This window comes from Corvus brachyrhynchos, unplaced genomic scaffold, assembly GCF_000691975.1.
Source record: "Corvus brachyrhynchos isolate BGI_N302 unplaced genomic scaffold, ASM69197v1 scaffold101, whole genome shotgun sequence".
In the NCBI taxonomy this organism is placed as follows: Eukaryota; Metazoa; Chordata; class Aves; order Passeriformes; family Corvidae; genus Corvus; species Corvus brachyrhynchos.
This window is the reverse complement of record NW_008237239.1, coordinates 20,862,113-20,885,378: the sequence shown is the minus strand read 5'-3', so window position 1 is coordinate 20,885,378 and position 23,266 is coordinate 20,862,113. Positions and strand designations below refer to the sequence as shown.

Below are 23,266 nucleotides of genomic sequence, written 5' to 3'. Positions count from 1 at the left end.
AAATGCTGCAGAGGTAGAGGATGGAATGACACAGCATTGCTCAGCCCTCAGAGATGTAAATGGCTGCTGGTGAAGGAGGATCTTCTGCTACAGACTAAAACCTGGCACAGTCATCACTTCACTGCACTGTGTGATTTTAATCTGATGGAGCCTTTTTTATTCAAATCTCATTGCTCTTGACTGACATCAGGAGTAAAAATCTTGAATAGAAATGTTTCTGTCTGTAATTATAATTGGATTTGACAAACTTCCCCTCTCCACTACATTGACCATGCAATGATTTCTTTCAGTTCTATGCTTGTTTGGGAAGAAAACCTGGTATATCATCAGTATGAATTGCTCTGTAGAGAGTTTACGAGGGCAGGTGCACCGGAGAGAAATGGATAGTATGGCCTTGTGTCGATAGGAACTGTTACTGGCACGGGAGAAGTTTAATTTCAATCTCACTGTAAAACATGAAGCCAATAAGTTTGTGGGTAGGGAAACTCACACTAAACACACTCATCCAAGCTTACAAACATGAAGAGGGCTCTGACTCAGATGGTTTGAAGGCAGGTCAAGGTGAAACCACCCTGCTCACAGAAAATGAAGCAGTGACAGTGCTTGGGTGGGTGGATGGCTTTATTTCAGTCCAGTGAATGTAGTGCTGTGCACAAGATGTCCTCTGGCTGTAGGATTACAATAAGGGGCTGTGGTGTGGAAATTGGCTTGTGCAGCAGAAGCCTTAATGTTCAGGAGCTCGGAGTGTGGCTCACCAGGAATGTTCTGTAATGTAAAATATGATGGGGCTTTTTGCTCTGTTTTGTTGTGTTTTGTTTTATGAGAGCTTACTGCGGCTTTTAGCGGCCTTCCTGAGATGAGCTCTCAGCTAATGTGAAATGCATTTACAGTGCTGGCTGCATGAAGTGCTCTCTGATGGAACAGTCTCGCTGCATTTCCAGTTTCTGCATTTGTCTTCCTTTGAACAAATGGGGAAGAAATAGTTAATGATTAAACTTAGCAGATAATACTGTTTACAGCTACTGAACATATTAAAAATGGATTTCTGTCCTCGACAGCTTTGTGCCTTTGAGGATTCTGCTTGTGTACAGAGAAAAAGTCATTTTGCTCTGCTACAGGCAGCAGCACGGGAGTCCTGTGCTTGTGCAAATTCTTGCTCTGAAATCCTATTTCTGTTCTCAGCATTGCTTGTTCCAACCCAAGGTCATTCAGACTGAAAAGATATCCTTAACCTGAGTGCATGGAAAGCATGAAAGGCACAGGTGATGGTCTGTCAGTTAAATAAACTGGTATAATAAACTGAATAATGCCAGGGGAGAAGCAGGCGTAGGACCTTACCTGGAATTTTGTGCTGCTTTTGCCATTCAGACTGTTGGCCATCTCAGCCCTTGATATGTGAAACACCAGCTTTGGCTCAAGTATTTTTAATGCGGGGTTTTTGCTCCTGCATGCTGTGGGCTACTCATGAACTGTCAAAACAGGCAAAAACCTGTCAAATGCTCCTTAAGATGAAGGCAAAGCGATTGCTTTGAAAGACACATTGCAAAAAGGTGCTCTTCTAAGATATCTCATAAAGTGTTGGGCACCTCTGTGGTTGTTATCATTAGAAGGACAGGAAGAGCTTGATGGGATGTAGGACCTGGCATGGTGCTGGTTGTGGAGTTTGCAATTTCCTTCCCCTTCAGACTTTTGACATGAACCAGAAAAGTGAGCCTTTGTTTTAAAAATTACTGTGGTGACCATCTGAATCATCATTATGGACACTGAGGTGGATTATTTGCTCTCCTGAACCTTGCCTTGACAACATCTTTGCAAATCTATGGAAAACAGTATTATTGCCTTTTTTTTTTTTCAGGGTAAGGTTTGCTCCCAACATAGAAGGATAGGAAAACAATTTCATTGAGCTTTATTGTTCTTTGCCAGTACATGGCAATCTCATTTCCTGAATCTTTAGTTTGTAATTAAATGCAAACTAGAGTGTCATGGTCAAGGAATTTTGCCCCTTAATACATCTTTAAATCGAGGTTTTAATGCATATAAATTACAACAGTTTTAATCAGTGCACTATATATTTTTATTACTATGAATAAGCTTGAGAGACATTATTTATGAGGAATCAAGTGAGATTTTATGGTGGGAGCCTTAAAGGGACTCCTTTCACATAATTAATTAAAAGCAGCTCCACCAAAATCAGCAAAATGTGACAGCAGGAGGGATCAGAGCTTTCTCCTCCATCTTTACTGAGCACATCAGAATTCCTTCAGAGTCTGGTAATTAAACTAATGACTGCTGAGTGTCTGCCTCTTACACCAAGCCTTAAAACATGGTCAGGTTTTTGAGGTTTTTATGCTCAATGGAAAACCCAAGGTATCTCAGTACCTGAGATCATGACATGGAGTCTTACATTGCTATTATTTTTTCAGAAATATTAACAGAACTTCTTATCCTCTGGGAGATATCTGGTCATCTAAGAATCCCCCCTCCCCTGGGGAATATTTTAAGGACAATGGACATGTGTTGACCTCTCGGAATCAGAATAAACCTGCCTCTAATAAATAATGACTGCTTTAGGGAAAAGGTTTTGTTGCTAAACATTGAAAGTGGAACCAAGCCACTAGATTTGCTTCAGCCGAGTTGTAAACTGCCCTGCTTGTACAGAACATGGGAAATAAAACTGGAATTTTATTTAATGTAGTTGTAGAAGGGACCAAGAAAATAGCCATTACTGACTTAAAACTGCCTCTTGTGCACTGTAGAGAGAAGTAAGTCCCAGTGTAACAGGAGCAATAAAATGTCATTAAATACAAAGAAAAAGTCTGTGTCAGTGGTTCTGCAAAATTGTTTTTTGCTGGAGATTGCTTGCAGAATCAACTGGAAACACTTTTCCTAATGACCAATGTGCAATATAAAAGTCACATGGTTTGCCTTCATCCCATAGGGCTGGAAGTTCAGAATCTGGACCAAAACTTTTTTCCTCTGACTTTCCTCTGACTTACTTAGATCAGTACTCATAGCCCTAAGGACAGCTACACAATTTGGACATCTTTGTAAAAGAAAATGTACTGCCTGCCATAGGAACCTGGATCCTAAAACAGTCTGCAGCTGGCAGAAAAGGCAAGCAAACACCCCAATGGTTTAATAAAACAATGAAATATTAAAGTTGTCTTGATGAAATCTCTGTTCTATTTGATTCAACTAATGCAGACATTGTCACTTAGGACCAGAGGAGATGTTCTGATCATCAGGTAAAGGTAGAATGTAATCCAGTGATTATTCTGGGGAGCCTAAGACATTGAGTCTAACTCAAGCATGTCTTTTGGAAAGACTTCAGTAAGTTGCAGTGATTAATCAAGTTTAAAAATGTACATCAAGTTTCTAATTCAGATTTGCCTGGCTCAAGTTTCCAGACATTAGTTGTTGTTTTATACTTACTGTTTGATTTCTTGTTTAGTACTTACTATTTGTTTTTGTGAAAGCACTTATAATCCAGAAACGTTTTGGTAGTATTTTTGAATTTGACAGCATATTAAGATATTCCTTGATCTAAATCTCATGTTGGGCTCCTCAATATTGTGACTGTACTTTTGTAGAGTGGAGCTCTTCCCAATTTCAGTCTAGACCCGTGTCTAAGAAATAGAGAAAACAAGGCAAAATAAAGAGAGAAAACAGGATGCACAGGGAGAGACATCAGAAACATGAAGTCCTTGGTTCTGGCTGGTGCCATGTCCAAACTCTTGCTAGGCTGTCCACGGTAAGGCTGGGTCACAGACATGGCTTCAGACCACAAACTACAACAGAGTTTTTGGAAGGAAGCAGAGGGGCCACCAGGGATTTCAAGAGAGGCATGGAAAATCTTTAGAAAATCCCTGGGCAACCCTGTTTTCTGGGTGCAAAAGTATTCTTCTGTTTTTCCCTCTGCTTCCTCTTCAAGAAAGGGAGTGAAGGATGAATTACTTGAGGGAATGGCATTAAGTTGTGTCAGGGAAGGTCTAGGTTGGATATCAGGGAAAGGTTCTGCACCCAGAGGATGGCTGGGCACTGAACAGGCTCCCCAGGGCAGTGGTCACAGCACCAAGCCTGACAGAGTTCAAGAAGTTTTGGACAACACTCTCAGGCACCTGGTGTGACTCTTGTGGCTGTCCTGTGCAGGGCCAGGAGCTGGACTTTAATGGTCCCTGTGGGTCCCTTCCAACTCAGAATGTTCTATGATTCTATGAATTTCAGTATTGCAGCATATGTTTTGCTAGTAATTTGCATCCTATTTAAAAACCAGTGACAGGGACAATAATGCAATCTGTCTGTGTCAAATATTGGAAGTTAAAAAAAAGATATATATAAATCACATTGCAACCATGGAGAAGGCCATGGTATAAATAAGGAGACAGTGGAGAAAAAGGGAAACTGTTAGATGCCTCATTGTCCAATATATAAATTGCTACATGTAAGACACTTAAACTGCAAGAAGGAATAAAAGACACTGAAAAATAAGGGAGAAAGCCAAAAGACAACCTGAGGATACAGACTGGCAAACTGGTCTCAGCTTACATGGTGACTGGTGCCATTCAGAAGTGGAAAAGGAAATTGCTGTTAAAAACCAGCATCTGTTGGGAGGTGCAGCAGCACAGGTGGCTGTGGAGCTCCCCTTGCAGCAGTTTCCTGGAGGGGATTGTGAATGAGCCTCTTCCAATTGCTCCTATGACCATGGTCACAGGCCTGCAGAAGCTTTGTGCACTTGGAAACTCTCTCTGTCAAGTTCTGCTGTGGCTCTGTTTCAGTAGAGTGCCTGATTGCAGCTCCAAGGGAGTTGCACAAACCTTGAAGGGACCTCCAGATGAAATACATATTGGCTGCAGTATTTTGGGTGCTAATAACCCATCTAAACCTGTCTGAGTTCCACAAAGATCACAGCAGGAGCCTTTTCTCAGCAGAACAATCCTGTGCCCTGCTTCCCTATTCCTCTTTCAGAGCACTGGGGAAGGAGAAGGGAGAACTATTCACGAGAAAGCCTCTGAAATTTAAAAACAGAAACAAAGTGGTTTTCCCAGTCTTTTATTCTTAGAAACACCAGAGTGATGGGACATAGAGGGCTGCAAGGCTGTTCTGGCTGGTTTCTTTCAGTGCTCTGGGTGAGACTTTTGAGCCAGCTCTCTGCCTGCAATGCCAGCCCAAGGTGGTGGCGGTGGGCTCAGTGTGACACAGGGGCAGCTCTGGAGTGTCCATGTCCACGCTGGTGCCTGGAGCTCCGCTCCACAGAGCTGCTCCCCCTGGGTGCCTTGTTTTCAGTCAGGGTGGCTACAAACCCTCCAGGCCTCCCCCTGTGCCTCTCTGCAGGGCTGCACTGGGCAGGGGGGATGAAGCAGTTTGGGTCATGGCCTGGGGGACACTTCTGCAGTGCAGTCCATGGTGTGGGCCATGTCCCTTGTCCACAACCCCAAACAGCTCTTGGGAGGAGCTGCTTCAGCCTCCTTGTCGGACATAATGCATCCACAGGGCTTTTAATGATTCAGAGAAATGTCTCAAGTAGGGGAACAGAAGAGAAATTCACTGATAGGACCTTCCCAATCCTTTTTTGCCAAGGTTAAAAAAAAATCTGGAAATTAAACCTGGAATCTATTTCACTGTCTCCTCCTTTCTCCTCTCGTCCCCTTCTTCCTTCTGTTCCATCTTCCCCACAGAAAAAAATCACCACGCAACTCAAGGGGGACATTCCTGCAGAAGGAGCTGGGAATTAATCTTGTTGCTGAAATGAAGAATAGAAAAGTTCTTCAAAACTTTGTCATTTGTTCATAAAATACTTATGGACTTAAAAGGACTTATGATTTATTTGTCCTCCCTTTCTCATTAATCTTTGCCATCTTCAGGCATTCAAGAAATGTATGTCAGCTCCCCCTGATTCATTAAAAGGAATAAAAAGGTTTCCTTTATCTGCCTTCTTTTGCTGAGAACTGTAGGACTGGACTTTATGGATGTTTTTGGGAAACATAAAAAAAAAAAGAAATGTACTTTGAAAATTAAATAGAACCTTAAGAGGAATATCAGCTCTTACTGTATTTGTGATAAAACTGTATGATTTAGACTGTAGGTATAGCATAAGAAAAAGGGAGCACATATATCTTTATTGAATGGATGTGCCCTTCAGGAGTAAGGAGCCTTTAGTAACACTTGCTTTGAACCTGCTGCCAGAAGAATCCTTGGCCTGCCAACATACACCTGCATCTAATGGACATGGCAGGACACAGGCTCTCATGGCTTTGCAAGGGCACTGTGCAACTCCAGGATTTGTTGAAGTACTCTTGACACCTCAAGTTACTGATTGCAAGCCTCTCCCAGCATCACCCAATGAATGACAGAAAGAGGGAAAGGTGACACTCTAGGGAAAAGTGGCTATCCTCCCATTAATGGCGAAAACCTACTCACATCATTCCCTCCAGCACAAATAAAGGTGAAAAATCTCATTTCTGCTCAACAGGGCTATGGCTAAGATAGGCAGATCTTCAATTAAAGTGTGCTGGGAGAGTCAGGTGTGTGTTTTGGAGCCCAAAACATGGAACTGGATGTCAGCAGTTGTACTAAGAGCGGAAAAGCTTCCCAGGCTCCCAGCGGCACACCAGGATTGCAGAGAGCTAGGTATGAATTTCTTTCTCTCTTTGAGCATCCACTCTAAAACACAATTTCTACAGCTTTATTAAATGAACCTGACTGTGAAAGTGGGTGCTATATATGTGTATATTATGAGTAATATTACTGTAGAAGTGTTACAGTAAATTTCTAATGCATTTTCCTTTCATTCTCTTCCCTCATCTCCATTCTAACATTTTTGAGGTGGAGCTGCTGGATCACATTCAGAGGGGATGAAGGACTGTTTTGTCTCTCAGGCGTGTTTTCCTTCAAGGCAGCACTGTCTCTTGCAGCTGTGGTGGTGAAGATTGGCCGCTGAGGTCTTGCCAAGGAGCTGTGGAGAGCTGAACTTGTGCTTGAACTTGTCTCTCCTATGCTTGAGAAAATTCTCTGTGCTGTCAGGGGTCTGTATGAAAGTTATTGTTTGAATATTTTGTAGTGAGAGACTCCCTCTCCAGCTGGAGAGGAAATCAACTGTCAAAAAGTTAATTGAAGACAGTAAAAATGCACCATTTAGTGCAAGTAAAGGTGTGCATACACAGAGAGTAAGGGTCAGCTGTGAGCGTCCATCCCAAGTCTCTAGAGAGATGTGACCCTCTGCAGCTCTGCTCCCAGTAGAAACATCGCTCCACCTGCAAATGTATTGGATGCTAGGGCTTGAAATTGCTCCATATCTGTTCATTTCAATATATATGAACCTGAGTAAAGCCTCAGACCTGGGTACTTCAGTATAGAGAAATCTTCTCAATAGTCAAAGATTTCCTTCCTAAACTTGATCCGTTTCTCTTTGGTTTTCACCATTTTTCCTTTCTCACCCAAAGCTACCCTGAATAATTGTGCATTTTTTAAAATTGACATCTTAGACTATTTAGAATTATTTGTGAGTAGTTACCATGTACCCTCTTAGACTGCTATTAACTTGCCCAGCTGATGTGTGTATGGTCTTGTGAGGACAATTTGTGGGCAGGATTGCTTCTCCCCTATACTCGAAGCTGGTTTTGGTACAGCTTTCTGTAATTTATGTCCCTCTGTTTCAATGAATTTAGGACACCCCTGCCTCACCAGTATATTTCAGTCTTTACTAATTTTTGGTTTTGAACTTTAGGTTGTTAATGGAGATGATGGGAAGTGGGACATACAACCCTTTTAATCCCACTGTTACAAATCTGTGTGCTGTAGGTAACTAACACTACCTGTGTATCAGCCTCAAGGTGAAGGTAATAAATCTTGCTCATCCTTGGGACACTTTGCCAAGAGACTGATTAAAACCAAATCTTCATGGAAATTGTTCTCTCTGCCCATAAAAACTCTGCCCATAAAACCCCAAACCAATCCCTTTTTTCTGTTTCTTTACAGTAGAAGAAAGCTGTTGGTTCTCTGGGAAGACTTGAATATTCTCATTTTAAACTTCTAGCACTACTCTTCACTGCTAGTCACTGTACCCTGCAGGTATTCAGTTCTGCTGAACACCTGGGCTGCACAAGAATGAGAATTAATGTGGTTTTGTCTCAATGCCATTAGGCTGCAGGTGTCAGTCTGCAGACAGTTTCTGGAGAAGGCATGTCCTGCCCCAGGAGAAAAAGCAGGAGCAAGCAGCAAGGCTGCCAGCAAAAGTGCTTTTTGGAGGCAGACAAGTGGCTGATTGGCACTGTTGGGGAGGCAGGGGAGTGTTTGGGTGGGGAAAGAAGGTATTGAACAGAGAGGAGGTTTTAACTGCAAATGTGTGGAGGGCATAAGGGAGATAAAACACTGCTTAAGAAATTGTGTGATTTAAAAAAATACATTATTTGGCTGTCAAGTGAATTATAGAGGAGAAAGGGAGATTATTCTTTAGATGCATTGTAGCGACAGGACATAAAGGATTAGACATGCTGTGTGAGCCATAAAGCTTTCATCAAGCAGAGAAAGAGTAATGATCTTGGTTTTATTGTGCTGTTTTCAGGCTGACAAAGTTCTAATTTTGTTCCAAAAATAAAGTTATGAACCAAATTGAAAGGGCTCTTAAATTGAGTATGTTTGCTTCTGTGGTGGTGTATTGACTGTGCCTAAGACAGTTTGATAACTGTCTGTCAGAGGTGTAGAGAAGCCTCGTGCTTCATGGGAGCCCAAATAATTCTCAAAATAAAGGCAGATAAAATTTCTTCCCATTGATTAGCTTTCTGCCTGGTTTTATTTGCTTCTGCAGCGCCTCCTGTTAGTGCAGGATGAATACCCAGTGACTTTCAAGAACTGTCAGTCTGACCGCAACCTCTCGTGGGAGGAGGGCTGTGTTTGATGTGCCTGTGCTGGCTCTGGCTTCTTCAGCTCAGAGTCAGGAAATGCTCTCCCAAAAGTGCCTTGCCTGCCTCTCACCCCCACTCTTCTGAGTCACATGGGAACCTAATCATCAATCAGCCGTGGGGAAAGTGCTGCTGCTACCTCTTGGGGCTGTGCTGCTCCAGCACCACTGACCTCAGTCAGCCAGAAACATCCAGCTTGCCTTTCACATAAATGCCAAGCCCAGTAAAAACAGGTGAAGGCTCCATGTCAAGCTGGAGAATTCACCTAACAGAGGAATATCAGTGGCCTGGCTTCAGCTGGGATACAGTTAATTATTCTTAGCATCTGGTACACTACTGTTTCTGGGTTCGGGAAGGGGGGGTCTGGCTTCAGTCAGCAGGTGGTGAGAAATTGTATTGTGCATCACTTGGTTTACTTGGGGTTTATTCCTCTCTTTCTTTTTGTTATCTCCCTTTTCATCATCATTCTTAATGTTGTTATTATTATAATTTACTTTATTTCAATTATTAAACTCTTTGAACCTCAATCCACAGGTTTTATCTTTTTCTGATTCTCCTTCTCACCCACCCCACCAGGCCAGAGGGGATGAAGTGAACAGGCAGCTGCCTGGTACTTAGTTGCCATCTGAGGTTAAACCATGACAGCCAGGCACTTCAATTCTATTGCTTCATATTTGTTATGACTTGGACAGCCCCTTGATTAGCTGTGGGGGAAACTTCAAATTCTAGAGCTTTTTTTTTACTGGAATGTCAAGTACTGCTCTTCTACAACACTCAGAACAAGGTAGATGGTGGGGAATATAAAAAATACATTTAAATCCCTTCTGTAAGCAAAATTCAAAACTCAGAGGAGGAATTTAACCTCCAGAGCTCACAAGAAGACAATATAACAGTGTGGTCACCTGCAATTATTTTGAGTCATTCACTGTTTTGAATCACTCTTATGTGATTCACATGGGCTGAGTGAAAATGCAGACCTGACCCGCTAGCTGCTATCTTTTCTCCTTTTTTTTCTTCAAATTTTTCCCATTTTTCTTAATTCTCTCCCTTCAGTTATTTAACAGCAAATTTATCTCAATTTCCAAACTGAATTTAACAAAGAGAAGGATATATTAACTACACATTCAACATATAAAGGGTGTGACACATGAATGAAGCACCAGAAAGATAAGGAGATATTAAAAAGAAGTTATTCTGATTTATAAGTACTGGAGATTTGCATTTTCATACCCTCTAATCAATTTGAAGGCTAGAAATGTACTTGAAGGAACTTCACAAAGGTATCTCATGCGTGCTCATTGGTACTTTCATAATGTTCATGTCTTTCCCCTTCTCATGAGTTCCCACTGATGATAACCTTAATTAAATCAGAAAATTTTGTTAGCAGTTCCTAAGTGTATTGTCTTCCTCTTTGGGTTGCACTTTACAATTAAACTAATTTATTAGACTGTATTTATCAAAATTATCTGTTTCTTCCAGTAGCATATTCTGATTCTTGCCAGCAAGTCCTGTCAGCAGCTGAAGGAAGTTCTTTCTCACCAGATTTTTTTTTCTTCTTCTTTTTGGAGAGACAGTATTGCATGAAAACAAAATATGAAATAAATATTTCTAAGCTTGAGCCACAAAAAACTTCAGCAGATCCTTTCTTCATCCCAGAAGTTTCTCTTTACCTGTGGGTGTTAACATTTACTCTTCAAGTGGGTCCCCTCTCTCATGCTGAACCTCTTCTCTGCCTTAGCTAAAATTTCTTCACGAAGCTCTTCATCAAACACAAGAAAATAAGGTGTAGTGCATCATGTTTTGGAAAAAAACCCCATCAATCTCTTCTCCAGGAAAGAGATAACATTTATCTTTAGTAATTTTATTCTATACTTCATCCCTCGTTCCCTTGTGTATAGGTTTGCACTTATTCTTGCATTCCAGCTTCATTCTCAATCCTCCATAAAGTCCTATTAATTTAATGCCTTTCTCAGTCACTTCTTTCTACTATCTTAAATATGGATAAGCCAGGGAAAGGTCATCAGCTTCAACTGCTCCTTTAATACAGAATGGAGCCAGCAATAAAACAAAGCCCAGATAAAATCAAACCAAACCTGGAAGGATTGAGCTGAAAAGCAATAATTGCTTGGCTGTACCCAACAGAACTACAAAAGTGCTTAATTTAATCCTGAAAACAAAAACTGAGAGGATTATTGGCAAGGACTTGATGAAAGAAAACACTGTTGATAATATTGATCGTCCTTGGCACTTTTTTCCTCCAGAAAGTGCTTTACAAACACTAATTAACCAGAGTATTGCACAACCTATGGATCTCTTCTAGTAGAGTTTTTAAGCTATGCTGCTTCTGTGATATCTGGCCAAAGACTAAGCAAAGTATAGTGAAGCTTGCTCTGGTGGAAAAATGGACTCGTTTCAATCTTGTGACCAGTCTTGGTGTGTGCTAATGTACTCTGCTTTATCAAACAGCAGTCAGCACTTCTTAATGGAGGTGCATTTGTTCTTGCCTAATTGGGTGTTAAATAGGGGTAAAACATCATATTCACTCCTAGTCCTTGGATGGAAGGGTTGGGAAGGAGAAGGCGAGGTGCTGGCAGCGAGACAGGGCAGTTCACATTGCTGGCTTTGCTTGGGTTTTGGGGTTTTTTAAATTAAAGCTCCTTGGGGCTCTGTCCATTACTGCATATCCATAGAGGAGTCTGGAGGACTCATCTAGGGTCTAACCACGGCTGAAAACCACCGAAGTGTTGCTGTCTCTGCAGTCTTCACTCTTCCATCAAGTGAGTCCCTACGGTGATGATCGTGAGATTGGCCTGTAGAAGAGTTAAACACAGTTCCAGTTACTAATAGTGAATAATAATAATGAAGTAACTATTACCTTTGCCTGCAGTCACATCTGTCATGCATCACTGATATGGAGCCCCTCAAGATCTGAGCCCCTCAAGATCTGAGCCGAACTTCACAATTTTTTTTTTAGTTATGAATCAGTAGCAATAGCTGGACAGTTTTGATTAAGCAATTGTATTGTGAACCTTGTGCTCTTGGCTAATCTTTTGTTTTAAGGGAAAGGGAAGACAGTCCCAAGATGAATGGGCAGTCTGGACCAGAGCCACCAGGAGTGAAGTCAGCAGAACTGAGCAGTAACTTGGGGAAAGGTAATTCTGGCAGTGGGAGACCACAACCACCAACCCATTGACCACCTACTCAAAACAGACCCCAGAGTGAAATGGAGGAAAAACTGTGCATGCAGACTAATTAGCATGAGAGATATCAACTAGCAAACAGGGGGTTGAGTGCTGATTAATAAGAGCTAAGTAATCTGTAACCAGTGGATGCTGATGCCTTTGTTAAAGTGTTTAATTAGTGTAAAGTTTGGATGATCAGGGAGCCAGCCTTTTGTGGGTTGCCACCCAGCTCCCTACTTTGCATAAACTAGAAAAAAAATATTAGAAATACCTCACCTTGCTGTGTGAATTGATGTTGAGCACCAGGTAACTATCCCACACTGGGGACAACATAGCTAAAAGCAGAGGAAGCCTCAGCTTTAGTTTCTGCCTCCATCTCTCATGCTGACTGTGAAGCACAGCAGCTATTTAACACAAAAAACCCAGTGGCCAGTTCTTCTTTGTGAGGGATAAATCACCAAGCCTTACAGGTTTCAAGATACTCAGTAGTGCGTACACTGTCCTTACAGTGCTCTCATGCATCAGGTATTTTTTCACTTTGACCACCAGTGTCTATCTTCCATCTCCAACTTTTCTCTCTTTGCCATTCCCAGAGATGTGAAATTAAAAGAGGGATATATTTTCAAGTCATGGCATCAATGTCCTTTGCCCTGATAAGTAAAATTGACCTTTCATTTTAGGTAGGAAAAAACTGCTCCGCAGCCCCACCACAGCATGGTCTTGCCCTGCTGTTGTGCCAGGAGCAGCCTCAGCAGTGACCCTGCCCTGCTGCCGTAGCAGGAACCACAACCTCATTGTTCTTCAAGTACTGAACACCTCAAAAGCCTCTACAGTCTTGTGGTTTTGATGAAGACTTTGAGAAGAAGAAGGAAATTGGGAGTTTTATCTGGTACCAGTCTTCTCCATAGGTATGGCAACTGATTCCTGTTTACTGCATCACAGCCCCTACCTCATTGCTGCAAAGAAAAAAAAGCATAAGTGAGGTGTGGGACCTCAAACCAGTGTGGTAATATCTCAACCTGTGCCAGGTGGACCGGTGTCAAGGGAAGAATTACTGGGGAAGGGGGAAGAAAGCAATCCCATTTTGGGTAGAAATCTGCCCAAATGCTAGCTGCAGTCCCAGTTAGTATGTTTGTTTTCCAGGCTCTAATAAAACCCATCTGTATGCAATCACTGCTGGACTAAATTGAGAGAGATTTGGTGAACACATGGCTAACCAGGATTTAGAGTGGAGAGAGCCTGCAGGAGCTCATAGCTCCTGCCTCTGCCAGTGTGAAGGCAATGTGGGAAGCCAAGCACAAGACATCAGACACAGCTGACACTGATACAGTGCCTCGATTGTCACAACCCATTCATTTTCAAGCATTTTTAAATTTAGCATAGCTTATTAGAAGCAGAAGGTGTTTAAATCCAGATGGTGTTACTTGGTTTTAAATGTCCTTTCAAGGGGATGGGCTGCTTCCCGGTGCATGGTTTTCCAAGTGTGGTACAAGTAAAGTAAAACCAGAAAGGTCTGGAGAAGGGTAGCCTAAAGAATGGCATTCCAGACAGGAGTAATTAAACAGGCTGTGGCTTCTCAGCATCAGTAAAGTCAGTAAGATGGGGAAGGCTCATTTGCTGATCCTCGAAGAGCAGTGTCGTGAGGCACCCCACAAAGCTGCTGGGTGGCAGGTTTAAAATTAAAATAATGAAGTATTACTTCATGTGGTTCGTAATTCAGTTGCAGAACTCATTGCCACCAGCCACGGGAGACCTATCATTCAAAGGGCTTCCAGGAGAAATGAGCTCATCCAGGGAAGAGAGGTCTGCCAGGACCTGTTAACAACAGAGGTGTTCACACACAGGAGCAGTGTTCAGGAGCCACAGAGCGGGTGCTTTTCATGGAAGTATTGCTGCACATCCTCCTGCTTCTTCTTCCAGCCCCTAAAACATCCCACCAGCTACCAGCTGGGGAGCTTTGGTCTGATCCAGTGCTGCTATTACTGTGCAAGGATTCCTCAGCCCAAGTCAGAAAAGTGATACTGAGTCCCTGTGCAAATAACTGGACTATGTTACATGTGCAGAGTAGAGCTGGGTGTTGCAAGAATATGGGGACATAGTGAGACAAATACAGAAATATCATAGTAAGATAGAGCACTTAATGAGCCTGCCCAAAACTAAGTATCAGCATAAAAGGGGACTAAGGGCTTTCCCTGGTCTTAGTCTTGTGGTGGTGTTGTCCCTCAGAGAGTTGGTGCAAAGTAGCTGTGTGATGCTAGAATAGGAAAATGAAATTTATAATAATCATGAATCACAGAGGAAAAAAACCAAGTATCTTTTAATGCAGGATAATAGAAATGCATTCAGTATTTATTATGATCCCTCTAATCTGAACACGATCTGAATTTTATATTTTGAAAGGGAGGGAGTGATCAGACATAATTCCAGTGCAGCTGCAGACAATGCTCTTTTGTGGCTGATTATCCATCCAGAATTCAGGACAGTGAATTCAGCCTTTTCAGTTTTGCACAGCCCATTTGTTTCCAGACTGCTTTGGTTTTCCACAGTATTTTAAGTGGAAGAAACCATGCTAGAAGGTAACACCTCTGCAGTCTTACCCAGGTGTATGTTAGCTACCATCGGTGTGTGCCCCCAGGGACCAGAGTAGTGGTGAGAGCTCCTGCCTGGGAGCTGGGAAATTGGGATACAGCTGGCTTCTCAGCTTGCTGTTAAGGTGCACTTCATTTCTGTTGTTGAAACCTCTCTTGTGTGCAGGAAAAGCAATCCCCATTTATTATGCTATAGGGAAAACACCAGCTGGAGAGTCTGTGTAGCCTTGTGGTTTTGAGGTTTGTGTTTGGGTTGCCCTGAGAATACTGCAGTCTTCAGGTTTGAAAAAAAAATTGGTGGCCCCACTGCGTTTTTTGAGGTGGCAGAACCAAGACTATGTGATTTATATATGATTTGCAAATCCTGGGATACTGAAATACTGTGTTTCTTTTCCATGTCCTGGGTGTAGCTGGCATCTAGACCAGCACTAGACATAGGATGACCTGCAGCTGCTCTTACTTTACCTCTGCAGAAGTTTTCTAATGATGCCCAAGTTGTGCTGACTCAGCATCTGATTGTTACATGCTTTTTTTCAGGAAAAACAGCAGCATTTTTCAACCAGTTGGCCTCATCCTCCCTCCTGGCCTTGAAAATCCATGAATCTGAAACACAGAAGATGAAGAAGGATTTCTGCTTGTATCAAGAAAACCCTTTCATTTCTCAATGTTAATATTCCTAATTTACATTTACTGCTTGGGGGTTTGGAGATGATGTGGAACAGCAACTATGAACCCTCCCTCCACATATGTTGGGACAAGCACCTATTTATAGCTTTTGATTTGCAGTTGGAGGAAGAACCATAAATATTCCCTACTTCAGTTCCTGCACTAAAAAAAAAGAGCCTCAGTACATAGGAATGGCATAGGATTTGGGCTGCATTGATTATGCTGCTTCAGCTAAGATTTATCTGTTTGAAGTTTCTGAGACTGGTGCAATCTTGTGTTCATTTAAAGATAGCACAGCCCCATGGGGCCGGTTGTTAACTTTGCATCATTAACAGAATGGTGTGCAAAAAATGCTCGGTGAAAACAGCCCAACTCCTTGGCTTTATGCTCCTGCATATTCTAGGAGGAGACCTAAAACTCACTGATGTGAAAATTTGCAATGTATTATTATGCCTTTGGGGACATGACAATAATTTGTGATACCACACCTTTTAACTAGTCATCTGTGATGAGGAGAGAGGGGAAAGGGCTGTAATTGTTCTGCATGTTTGTTAAAGGATTATTTCACTAGGTGTTTGATAAAATACAATCCTTCATGATCATGTATAATTTTGCAGTGTTAAAAATAATTATCAGAATAGCTTTTTACAGTGTTGTGTTTTAATGTAGCTGGGTAGGTGTTTCATATGCAGTTTATTGATGTTGTATTTTGATGTCTCCAAGGGGGATGTGGAATTGCTCTTCCCTGGTCAGAATTTCTCAATACTTTTACTCACACAGTGCACCTATCCTCGGTATTTCTGTTGCATGCAGTTCCAGTGAAAATAAATGTTCTTAATTCCAGCCAACTGAAATGCAAACAGTATGTTAAATTAAATATAATTACTCATTTTAAAAGGTCACTCTTGTCTTTTTATTAATGCTATTTTTTTCCTGAAACCTGTTTCACATTCAGATCACTAAAATGAAGAGCAGTGTAACCCAAAACAGTCGGAGCTGTGGCTGGTAGTGGAAAGGAGAATTCTGGCACCTGTGGCTCCTTGGTCCGAAGTGTAGCCACTTATTTCTTGGGCTCTGCATAGTCTCCAGCCAGAGAGGTATCTGTGTCTGCAGAGACATGCCCAGCCCTCTGTGGATCTTCTCATCCTCTCAAAATATTTTCTGTTCTCCTGAACCACTTGTTTTCTGCAGTGATGTACACAGGCTCTGTTGTTCATTACAGACTTCTGCTCTGAGCTACATGGACTGCAAAATACTTTGAGATTCCAAACCAAATGGAGATTCACACCCTGTCTGATTCTCCTGAGCCCTGTACCCTAGGGCATAGTTAACTCCTGGGAAATGCCAGCAGCTCCAAGTAAGGATGGGAAGCCTCAGAAGGTTGAAATAAGGCTCAAGGCAGCTGAACAAAATTTTTTTTTTTTTGCAAATAGTCATAGCAATTAAGATACTAAAATCAATGTCATGAGCTGTCACTTATGGACTGCATTAGCTCTGTCTGCCATGAACTTGCTCTTCTTCACCACACAAACCTTCTGAAACTGCAAGGGAACAAACATTTCTCACCAAGCCTAAGCACCCTCTGCTCTTAATCTGAATATATTTGAATTTCTCACTGAATCTGCCAACATCCATTACAGTCACCATTAACAGGCCATGGTGGGATTTGAATTAATCAGTACAATTTACAAAATCCTTTGGAGCACAAAAACTTTTAGGAGCAGCTGAGTGGTGAAACCATACTCAGGGGACAGGACTTTTTCTAGCAAATGGTGGAGCAGGAAGGCAGATTGGAAGAGGAACATTCACTCTGGCTCCCACCCTGCTTAATGAAAACCAACATTTGAGTCTGTGATAAACAGAGGAGTAGCCTGAGGTGTTTTGAACCTTCTCAACAAGCAAGAGAGGCAGAGGAAGGCATCAGGGAAGACAGCCAGCCGGTCATCAGTCTATCACTGAGAATTGTTTTAATTACTAAGGGGACAGAAGAACGGGGAAAAGAGATGTCTGGTGCAAAGTCAGAACACGTCAGATGTAGCATTCTTTCCATTTCCCTCTCCAAGCGCTGCCCCACACTGAGTGATGCTTTTGAACCCCCACATGCCCACTGATGATTTAGAATCTGTATTTGCATGAAGGGATTATAATTAAGTCCTCTGTGACTTCACACACAAATTTACTGCTCCCTTACAGACAGTACCCATCAGCTTTGTGCCCTTTGGCTGCTGTGGGATCATTATACCCAGATCGGCTGTAGTGTGCAATGTTAATTTGACACTTTAGCAACAGCCAGGAGTTCTGTTTTAGCTGTCCCTGTGCCTCCCATTATTCTGTTCATACCCTTTAAGCTGGGACAGCCAGCCCTTGAGACAGGAGGCTACAGCAGAGCTGCTCGGCGAGCCAGCTCAGCTGAGAGCAGGGCTGTCAGAGGAGCTCCTGGAGATGGTGCAACTCCAGGTAGATTTCCTGCCACAGCCTAAACCTGGGTGTCAAGAACACACCAGTTACCCATCTCGCTCAATTCTCCATTCATTTGGGTTTGAATCCCAAACAAGTATCTAATGACTTTTGCTTTTTAAAATTCCATTTCTAGATATGTGCGTAGGTACGAATTTTGGGTTAAGCCAGTCTGATCTCAAATTGGGAACAAACTGCAGTGCCACTAGCAGTGGACTTTCCCAGGAGACGAGCTGGACCATGTGCTTGTGCAACACTCTGACTGTGGAAGCAGCAGAAGAAAATTCTTTATCTAAGCTCCATTCAGCTGAAGCAGTTCCTTCTTTGAAGCTGCCAGTCACGATACGAGCTCAGGAAGCATGTCTGCCTGAAGTGGAGGGGCCACCGAGGGAATGGGGAGAGAAGGTAACAAGGCAGACAGTCACTGGTTCCACACCCTGTTAGAAAGAGAGAGAACAGGATTTGTGTCAGAGGTGAGACTAGTTCATGATGGCTGAGAGGGCTCACAGGGGTGCTGGGGTGGCACGGAGCTGCTTCTGAGTACCGCAGAGTTGTGCAGAAAGAGACAGAAAAGCCCTCTGCTTGTAACTCACTGTCCCTGTGACGCTGCGGTCAGACCTGAGCCAGGCAGGAGAAACACCTGTCAGGGTGATAAACATCCTGTGCTCAGCCACCTGAGCTCTGACTTCAGCAGACTGTCCTTCAAATGAATTGCCAATCTCCTGCGTTACTTTGGTGCAGGACATGCAGACCTACAGGCTTTGTCAGCATCAATGATCCTCTCTCAGGAAGAGCTGGGCTTGGAGGATGGCCCTGGCTGCAGCCAGAACCCTTCAGAGCTTGGGTGCTCCTCAAGCAAGGGTGGAAAAGCAGGGACACAGCTCTTGGTGACACAATCCTACCAAGGGTTCCCTTTGCTTCTCTGCTTCAAATCATACAAGGATAAACATATTGGTTTCCTGAGCCCAAGCCTCAGCAGTGCCGTCTATTTAAAAAATTAAGGGTGGAAGTGAGCTATTTTTTCATATATTTTGAGGTGCTTCCTGTGAGGTGTCAAAAAAAAAGAGAAACAGTCAGGGAAATGTAAACAAGAGGTGGTTCTTTTTTTAAAGAAAGTAGTTAAATGTAAGGCACAGAAATATTCTTTATTAAAATAAATCAATTAATTCCTTGATCACCTAGTATGATCTTATCTACAAGCTCTGGTTCAATGCGTGTTTTAAGGTGAGAAGAGTTTCTATTTTTGACAATCTTTGTTTGCCAAGACTTAGAGCTGTACAGACGGGTCTGTTTCTCTTCACCTCACCAGGATTTATAGCTACAGTCAGCCTTTTGGGGGAACACACATCAGAGCCTTCAGCAGGTGTGCAGCAACCAGGAAACGATGCAGCACAAAATTCAGAGAGGATGTGACACGAGATTTCCCCCGGGATTCTTGTAAAAATGACATGGAAAAGACAGGAGCCTTTGCAGATTGCATTGTGAGCGCTGCAGAAAATGGATCAGCCAAACCATGAAATAATCTTGGAAGTGACAAGCCTCATTGAAGGTTAATGCTTACAGAGCTGTGGGAACTGGTCCCAAAAGCACATTACTAGCCAGCCTGCAATAAAGGTGTTTTCCATGAGCTTATGTGCCAAAGGCTAGCCATCAGCGTGGCACTTGTGAATTGCAGCTATGCAGTGTCCTGAGCCATGCTGAAGCTGAAAGTACCTCATGCAGCTGTAGATAACTGATGGGAGAGCTGCTCCATAGCTCAAGAAGCAGGAGACGGAAAAACTACAGAATTTAAAAAACTTGTCCAGTGGTGGCAAGCACTTCCAGCACAAACGAAACAAAATAGATGCAACAAGTAAAAGCTGTTCATCTGTCAGGACTGAATGTACATGTTGTCTGGTTTCCTAATGTGCCATTGGCATTTGCCAGGAGGATCTGTTTTTTGAGCTATGTGTCTGAATTGCATGTTGCAAATAAGTAGTTTAGTGCCTGTGTTGCACAAATGCATATTTTCTCTATGAAAATGTCTTCTTGACTGGTTGGACGCCAAATAAAAGTGGTCTAGAAATGTATGCACACCTGAGCCAGCTGATAGTCTGAGTAGTTTCTCTGAGCTGGATGCTGTAGGTGGCACTAGTGGTGTAGCTGATGTTAAATTATGCAGCATTTATCCCCTTTTGGCTGAAGTGGTAGCTTTTTGATTGAGGTAGAGGAGTTTGCAATAATCTGTAGGGATGTCACACGTTAAGTTGTTCTAGTTTCATTTGTTTTAACTTCATGAATACTCTACTGCCACTGGAACGACCTCAAAAAGCCCTTCCCAGAAAGCTGTGATTGACATCTCTCTTATATCCATGCAAAATGGAAAGGTATATTTGATATATTGGAGCCATTGTCTGCAGTCTGTGCTGGTGAAGAGATCCAATCATATTTGCTTGAGCTGCAAGAATGTCTCACTAAAATAATTAGTTTCAACATGAACAGGAGTTGAAGATTATTTTGTAATCTGCTGCAAGCATCAGTCAGTAGTGTTGCAATTAAAAGGCTTTGCTGAGATGAATAACATTTTGAATTTACTGGTGTGATGTTACCTACCTGACTGCTTGGCTGCAGTAAATCAAGTGACACTACTGGAAGCATGTGGATGAATGCCAGCTGGAGATCTGGCCCATTATCAGACTATAAAATTCTCTTTCCGAGAGTATTTTACGGGGCAAGGCACCCAGATCTATATATAAGTTTCTTAATTGAAGCAGATGGCAAGAGGCCATAAATTTTTGCGATGTATAAAGCAAACAGGTAACAAGGACACCTTTATCAGCATCGTGGTGAATCACAGGAACATAAAAGGGAGCTCAGAGAAATGTGCTCTCCTATAAAAGCAACAGGATGGACTCACAGCTTCAAGGCTTTAATATTTGGTATGTGTTCTTCTTTTTATATACCTATTCCTAAATGCCTGTCTTTGCTGCTGCAGCTGCGGCTTCAGTGTGGTTATGGAGCAGGCAATGGTGTGTGCAGCGTACCTGGAATGACTGGATTTTATCGAGCATGCCTGTTAAATAGCTAGAGAGAGGAAACCTGCCATGAAATCCAGAGGAATTGAGCTTGAGCTGCTACCCGTAGATGCAGAGTGTCTGTCTCAGCTCCCTTTATTTCCTGCTTCCTCGGCTCGCTGAAGACTGTTGAAGTGGGGAAATGTTTAATCTGGCTTTGCTTGTCAGTATTTCCCAGCCCAGCAGACACAAGCAGATAAAGCACTGATACTTCTGAATATACCCAAGGCACACATGTAGGATTTCTTTTCGCCTTTGGATTTTAATATATTTAATTTTCAGCACTCAAGTGCCATAGCAGAGGGATGAACTGGGAAGGTCTGGTCTTATGCTGATGCCTGAAGCAGGAGTAGCATGGAGGGTAACAGCTGGAGCTTTGCCACACTGCCACGGCTCTTCCTTGGCATGTGTGGTGGCAAAACATCCATTTATCCCAGCTATGCTGCTCCACATGCTCTGCTGATCCAGTCAGTGCCAGCTGTGCACTCACATCACTCCATACACTTCACAAGGGGTAAGCACGAGGTGGTAGCACCACTCTGGCAACACCAAACATCCCCTGAGAAATGATGTTCTCTGTCCCATCAGCCAACCTGCCACGGATCAGAACTGTTTTGTAAATAGACCACGTGATATATCTCTTTATTTTATCCTCTTCAAGTGGTAAGTTCAGGGTGTTGTTGTGTGAACTACTGAGTTCTGGATACTGAAGCAAGCAGCAGTTGGGAAATGATTGACTTTGAGATTATATGAAGTGTTCTTTTACATTTTGGTGGGTTGATTTTTTTTACTGTAGATTTATGCTGATAAGTGATCCTTTCCTTTCCTTTCCTTTCCTTTCCTTTCCTTTCCTTTCCTTTCCTTTCCTTTCCTTTCCTTTCCTTTCCTTTCCTTTCCTTTCCTTTCCTTTCCTTTCCTTTCCTTTCCTTTCCTTTCCTTTCCTTTCCTTTCCTTTCCTTTCCTTTCCTTTCCTTTCCTTTCCTTTCCTTTCCTTTCCTTTCCTTTCCTTTCCTTTCCTTTCCTTTCCTTTCCTTTCCTTTCCTTTCCTTTCCTTTCCTTTCCTTTCCTTTCCTTTCCTTTCCTTTCCTTTCCTTTCCTTTCCTTTCCTTTCCTTTCCTTTCCTTTCCTTTCCTTTCCTTTCCTTTCCTTTCCTTTCCTTTCCTTTCCTTTCCTTTCCTTTCCTTTCCTTTCCTTTCCTTTCCTTTCCTTTCCTTTCCTTTCCTTTCCTTTCCTTTCCTTTCCTTTCCTTTCCTTTCCTTTCCTTTCCCCTTTCCCCTTTCCCCTTTCCCCTTTCCCCTTTCCCCTTTCTGTTTAGGTGTGTTAGCCTGCTCTTCTTACTAACACTACAGACATATTTTCACATGCACCCATTGAGGGAAGGGAGGAAGAGCTCTGAAACTTTGTACAGGACCTTGGGTTGTTCTCTGGAATCATGTTCTGTCACAGTGTGATGCCTTCCAGCAAAATCATGACTATTATTGTTATTATTATTATTATTATTATTACTTTTCCTCCTTCCAGTTGCAGCTAGCATACATTGAGATGCCAGTTTCTGTACCCAACAGAAATTCAGACCAAGTCTGGCTGCTCTCCAGCAGAGCTTGTTCAGTGCTACTGAGAGCAGGGTCCAAATCATTCCAGCCGAATTTGAGCCAGCAGCAAAGAAAAAGCACAAATTTATTTCCCAACTCAGTATGATGCAGTCAATTCTGTGGATTCCTTGTCAAAATAATATGCATGTTGACACCTATGAGAACCATAGAACAGCTTTCCAAAGTGCTCATGAAGAAATGGCACGTACTTTTGAGGAAGAAGTTATCTAAATTGTTTTTCAGAATTCAGACAGTACCTCATGATTTCCTCTTCCTTTTTCTTTCTCTGCCTTACTTCTATTGGCTTAGCTAAGTTTTTAGCAGCTCACTTTGAAAAATCAGGTTTAAATTGGTGCTTGCTTACCCTCTCCACTGTTTGTTTCAAAGGTGAAAACAGAAGATTCACACATCCCTCCTTGGGAAGCTGCTAGGAAACAAGCAAATATTGCTGCTGCAATTTCCCGGCTCCTGAAACGGCAACAAATCCATTTTCATATCAGTGCAAAGCCCAGCCTGTTAGTGGGATTATCCCAGGGGAAGGCATTTGTTCCCCTAGGGGTGCTGGGATGGGAGATGGAAGGATCAGGGACTGCAGCTTGCCTGTGATGGTGGCACAAATCATGTGAGCATTTTGAGCCACCCCCTCTGCTGTCCCCATCCCTTGCCTGTGGCCTTACCCTGAGACTTGAAACTCTGCAGGGTGGTGGCCACTTTGCTGTCACCCACATCCATCAGGCAGCTGCAGCTGTGCTGGGCTAGGACTGATACTGGTGATTAGAGAGCCAGCTTTATTCTTTGGAGTAACTTAAACGTCAGCCTGCTGGCTTAACC

The 23,266-nt window shown here is 42.6% G+C and overlaps 1 long non-coding RNA gene across 1 annotated transcript; it reads left to right on the top strand.

The window, feature by feature from the left end:
* Nucleotides 1-4,166: 4,166 nt before the first annotated feature.
* On the top strand, nt 4,167-16,235 carry LOC108445629. The gene is made up of 4 exons (XR_001860573.1): nt 4,167-6,627; nt 11,958-12,049; nt 12,764-12,987; nt 15,205-16,235. It is a non-coding gene; the product is annotated as an uncharacterized LOC108445629 (long non-coding RNA).
* The last annotated feature ends 7,031 nt before the right edge of the window (nt 16,236-23,266 follow it).